The following is a 6,000-nucleotide window of genomic DNA, read 5'->3' as shown; positions in this document are numbered from 1 at the left end:
CGGAATGGTGTAAGAACTCTGTGCTCATTTCATGCTACTGCTCATCGCTAGTGGAGTTTGTGACTGTTAGATGCAGACCTTTTTATTTACCACGGGAATTCACCACTGTTTACATCGTCGGAGTGTACATTCCTCCCAGTGCTAATGCTAAGGAGGCACTGAGTGAACTCTACGGCGCTATTAGCGACCTGCAGAATGCTCACCCCGACGGATTGTTTATTATCGCCGGAGATTTCAAGACCAGGTGCTTTGTCTAACCACAGCTGAAGTGAGGAAAACTCTATGCAGAGTTAACCGACGGAAGTCTGCTGGACCAGACAACATTCCTGGCAGAGTGCTCAGGGAATGTGCAGAACAGCTAGCAGATGTCCTCACTGACATCTTCAACATCTCCCTGAGCAGCAACGTTGTTCCCACGTGCCTCAAGACAACGACCATTGTTCCGGTGCCGAAGAAGTCTTCTGTCTCCTGCCTTAATGACTATCGTCCTGTCACGCTCACACCCATCGTGATGAAGTGCTTCGAGAGGCTCGTCATGAGGCACATTAAGACACAGCTTCCACCCTCCCTGGACCCCATGCAGGTTGCGTATCGTCCAAACCGTTCCACGGACGACGCTATCTCCACAACCCTCCATCTGGCCCTCACCCACCTGGATAACTCGTATGTAAGAATGCTGTTCATTAACTTCAGCTCAGAATTAAACACAATCATTCCCCAGCACCTGATCGAGAAGTGGAACCTTCTGGGCCTGAACACCTCCCTCTGTAACTGGATCCTGGACTTCCTGACTGAGAGACCTCAGTCAGTCAGGATCGGGAACAGCATCTCCAGCACCACCACACTGAGCACTGGGGCCCCCCAGGGCTGTGTGCTCAGCCCACTGCTGTTCACTCTGCTGACTCACGACTGTGTAGCAATGCACAGCTCGAACCAAATCATCAAGTTCGCTGATGACACGACCGTGGTGGGTCTAATCAGCAAGAACGACGAGTCAGCATATAGAGAAGAGGTGCAACGGCTAACTGCCTGGTGTGGAGCAAACAACCTGTCTCTGAACGTGGACAAAACGAAAGAGATGGTTGTGGACTTCAGGAGAGCACAGAGCGACCAATCTCCACTGATTATTGATGGATCATCAGTGGAGATCGTCAAGAGCACCAAATTCCTTGGTGTTCATCTGGCAGACAACCTCACCTGGTCACTTAACACCAGCTCCATCACCAAGAAAGCCCAGCATCGTCTCTACTTTCTGAGAAGGCTGAGGAAAACCCACCTCCCTCCCCCCATCCTGTCCATGTTCTACAGAGGGACCATTGAGAGCATCTTGAGCAGCTGCATCACTGCCTGGTTTGGGAACTGCACCGTCTCGGACCGCAAGTCCCTACAGAGGATAGTGAGGACAGCTGAGAAGATCATCGGAATCTCTCTCCCCTCTATCATGGACATTTACACTACACGCTGCATCCGCAGCACACAGCATTGTGGACGATCACACACACCCTCACACACTTTTACACTCCTACCATCAGGAAAACGGTTCAAGCATTCGGGCCGCCACAACAAGACTATGCAACAGTTTCTTTCCTCAAGCCATCAGGCTTCTCAATACAAAGAACTGAAACGGAACTCTCTCTCTCACACACACACACACACACACACACACACACACACACACACACACACACACGCACTCAAATGTGTGTAACGAACTGTAAAATTTTTCCTGGACTTAACACTTAACACACTCATCACTCATCTCAATCCATTCCACCACCATTCATTTATTTATTATTTATTATTCTTAACAGTACCACTCTCAACTGCTGTTTTTTGCACATTTATCATTATCACTGTATTATACTGTTTACATGCTGTTCTTTGCACCTTCGACTGCTGCTGTATTTTTGCACTACATTGTACTGTTTATACTCACTTCTGGGGTATAGTTTTTAGTTTGTATAGTTTTTACAGTCTTCTTGTACAGTACTGTATAATCTAGTATACAGTAGGTTTACTGGTCGGCGCTATATAGGGTTTTGTGTCTTGTCTTGTGTCGTCTGTCTGCACTGTCTGTCTGCACTGTTTGCACCAGGTTGCACTCGATGCACTTTATGTAACTTGTGTTGTAGCTCTATGTTGTTTTGTTTGTTGTTGTTTAGTGTAGCACCAGGGTTCTGGAGAAACGTTGTCTCGTTTTTACTGTGTACTGTGTACCACTGTGTATAGTAAAAATTACAATAAAAGCCTCTTGACTTGACTCTTTACTTGACCACAATCTGTTTTACTTCACCCCACCACAGTCTGTCTGACTTTACCTCTACCACACGTTGCCCAGTCCTACACCCACCACATCACATCCTGTTTTGCAAATCTCAACAATTTATCCCAACATGTCTTACCCCACCCCACCACACCCCATTATTCATCACTCCACCACATGATACCCACTCCTACCAATACCACACATTGTTTTGCTTTACCCCACCACCCTGCCCAGAGCTTTTCCCCACCACACCCTACTGTGCTATCAGTGGGTTTACTTTAGGTTTAGCAAAATGATTATTAATGACCTATCCCTTTTAACTGCCCCAGCCCTTACCGTGACCAACCAGAATTTTACACATCGGTTGTTTTCATGAGTCTTTAAAATTTGCAATAGTGAGAAAGTGAATTAGCATTACATTACATACTAAATATAAGCTATGAGCTATATGCTATACCAAGTATATCGTATCCTCTAGTTCTTGTTGCATTCCATTAATCTCTTTGTCTTTCTCTTTCAGATCTGTTTATTGTTTCGTCATTCTCTGCCAGATGATCTTGCATAATTGTGAATACTGTGCAAAAAAAAAAAAAAAAAAAAAAATATATATATATATATATATATATATATATATATATATATATATATATATATATATATATATATAGTGTAGCGATTTAGCTCACAAAGAAAAGAAAATGTTTATAAGTAATTATAACGGGTTATAGTTACTCCTAAATATTAAAATTAAGTTGAATTGACGGTAATGGAATTAACATTACACTTATTTGTCTGTTTGTCCAGCAAACAGACAGAATAATTTTATATTAATTCTATAAAAGAGGTATCTCCCTGGCCAAGAAAGACGCAACCCCCTTTTACTTTATACCGTACAATTAAATAGAGCATGTAGTTCAGATCGAATGTTGCAGGAACCTTACGAATGTGAGCGGCACTCAGAGACAATCACTTATGAAAAAAACGGCGTTTAATGAATGAGACAAACACAACATAAAACTAACTACACAAACAAACAAACAAAAAGAAATAAAGAAAATAAAAATAAAAATAAAATAAACGAAAGTTGAAATTAGGAAAGGAGGAAGAGAAGGGAAAAGAAGAAGGAGAGAAAGGCAGCTTAAACTTCAAATTAATCACATCCCAACTGAGAAATCATCACGGAAATTTAAATTCGCCTTAATATTAAGGGGTTCAAACTTAACACGCATCTAAATTAGTTGGTAAACCGGTTACTTGCATTGACTTGTTGCACAAGAGTCCGGATGCGGTAGACAAAAGAATCTTGGACGAGTCGGTTAGGATGGAGTCAGATGTTCTTCCAGCTTCTCCTGAAGGTCAGAGCAGTTGGTGTTTTTGAAGATAAAGCTTGCTGGAGGATCTCAAAAGAGATTTGAGATCTCGTCCAGAAGAGTCGCTGCTGAGTTGTTCGAAGCGAGCCTTTCCGGTCGAGCCGAGTGAGCGAGTTGCTTTCTTGACTGAACTCTGACTGGACAACGATTAGTTGGGTTCAAGATGTTTTAAAGGTCCTGAACCCCACCCATCTTTAGGGAAATGGCCAATGCTACGGCCTGAAATTTTGGAGGGAAAAACTCCCTTTGTTCATGTGTTTGTGGGGATGGTTTCCAGGTTATATTCGCTTTGGAGAAGTTTTATCCAAAGTGTATCAGGACAGTATGGTACATTTCATGATTGAATAAAATGCACCATTGTTTAAAAAATAAGGAACAGATCATTTTGCGGTCATTTGGACACTGAACATAAAGAGAAATTACAGCATTAGAACAGGGGTAAAGTAACATACAGAGATAAGTAATTAAAGTATAACTGATGTTGATACAATGTTGTATTCTGATGTATATAATGCACCCTTGTTAGAAAAGAAAGAATAAAGTGAAGATAATGTTAAATCAACTTTGAAATCAAAAGAAGTGACAACATTAAAACAGGGTTACAAGAATAAGACTTTTAGAGTACCCCTATAAATGGGGAGGAGATACATACAGGGTATAGGTTAATGTTGTGGGATGTGGAGCATCTTATTTATTTTGTTTTATTAGGTAAAGGAATGTCCCCCTGTGTGTGTGTGGGGGTGAGGGTCAAACAGAATATCTGCAAACAGGGTTATCTGCCTTGTGGTAAAATCCAAACATTCTGGAGCTGGTTGTGTGTGTTTGTCGCAAGCAGCCATGCTGGATCGAGTTTCGAGTTTGGATTGTTTTATGAGTTTATTGTTTTATGGGTCCCTGTAAGCTAAACAAGAGTTCAGGGTTTGGTCCTGGTTCGTGTCTTCAGAGGGGGAGTATGACTGTGGGATAAAAAAAGAATGAAAGTTTCACCTTTTGATTGAGATGTAGATGTCATAGGTTAAAAGGAATGCCTGGGACATGAAGTCTAAATGACCTGTGCCAGACGCTACATAGTATACAGTATACAGTAAAAAAATATACAGTAAAATATATAGTCAGTTCAAGTTTATTTCTATTGCGCTTTTCACAATGGACATTGTCTCAGGAACCAGACTCAAAAGGGGAACCCATCCTCATTTGCGTGATATCATAAACAATATCTTAAACAATACAAAACACCAGAGTGTGAGAACCAATGTAGAGTTTTGAGATCTCAGGGAGCGTGAAGGATTGTAGCGTGTTAGAAGACTGGAGAGATACATGGAGATAAACCATTTAGTGTTTTGTAGGTGTGTAGCAGTAGTTTGTAGTGGATTTGAAACCTAACAGGAAGCCAGTGTAGGGATGAGAAGATTGGGGTTATATGGTGATATTTTCTCGACCTTGTGAGAACTCTGACTGCTGCATTCTGGACAAACTGTAGCTTGTTTATTAATGACGCAGGACATCCACCTAGTCATGCATTACAATAGTCCAGTCTGGAGGTCATGAACGCATGGACGAGCTTCTCTGCATCAGATATAGACAACATGTTTGTTAGCTTAGCAATATTTCTAAGGTGGAAGAAGCTGTTTTTATAATATGGGTGCTTCAAAAAGACAAATTGCTCTAAAATATCTTCCAGGTCTTTTACTGTTGTTATACAGTTCTATGCAAAGGTTTTGGGCAGATGTGAAAAAATGCTGTAAAAATATATATTTGAATTGTTTATTTTTATGAATGTACACAAACAGAAAAGAAATATATTTGTTATGACAGCGCTCGGCCTTCAGATCTTCTTTTCCCACACTATGTACACTTACACAAAGTCAGGGAATGTGTAGGATCAGAGTCGGGTGTGTGATTCACTAGTTCTACCAAACAGGTGCTGATGATCATCTGTAGGTTGAACATTAAGTTAAACAGAAAGAACTGTGTAGAAGCTACACACTGGCTGAGGAACCAAACTCTGATGCTAAGGTGAGGGTGTGGAAGGCACACTCATGTCACAGGTCCTTCACCATTGAAAGACTTTATGGAACATTTTGTGAGTATTACAGTCAGATTTATGTAAGATACAGTACGTGATATATTTAATGTGAGGGTGAAGACACGCCCTTTTCTGCTCTTTATACATCGTTTGCATATCCATCCATTTAAGAAGTCATGTTGGAGACTCAACGGTAAATAAAGGAGGGGTCAAAATGTATTTTAATATTAACAAAGCAGTTGAGGGTTAAGGGCATTGTTCAAATTGAGGGGGAGACCTCCCATAAGCATTAGGTGACCCCCATAAACCGCAAAAAAATTTTACTTGGGGGTCCCCTA

The 6,000-nt window shown here is 41.3% G+C and overlaps 1 protein-coding gene across 2 annotated transcripts in view; it reads right to left on the bottom strand.

Annotated features, from left to right (window-relative positions):
* Positions 1-6,000, bottom strand: part of LOC124385132 (NLR family CARD domain-containing protein 3-like) — a 987,530-nt gene that overhangs the window by 385,129 nt on the left and 596,401 nt on the right. The gene's annotated exons all lie outside the window — the stretch shown is intronic.

This window comes from Silurus meridionalis, chromosome 4 (assembly GCF_014805685.1).
Source record: "Silurus meridionalis isolate SWU-2019-XX chromosome 4, ASM1480568v1, whole genome shotgun sequence".
NCBI classification, from domain to species: Eukaryota; Metazoa; Chordata; class Actinopteri; order Siluriformes; family Siluridae; genus Silurus; species Silurus meridionalis.
The sequence above is the reverse complement of the archived record's forward strand: the minus strand, read 5'-3'. Positions and strand labels throughout refer to the sequence as shown.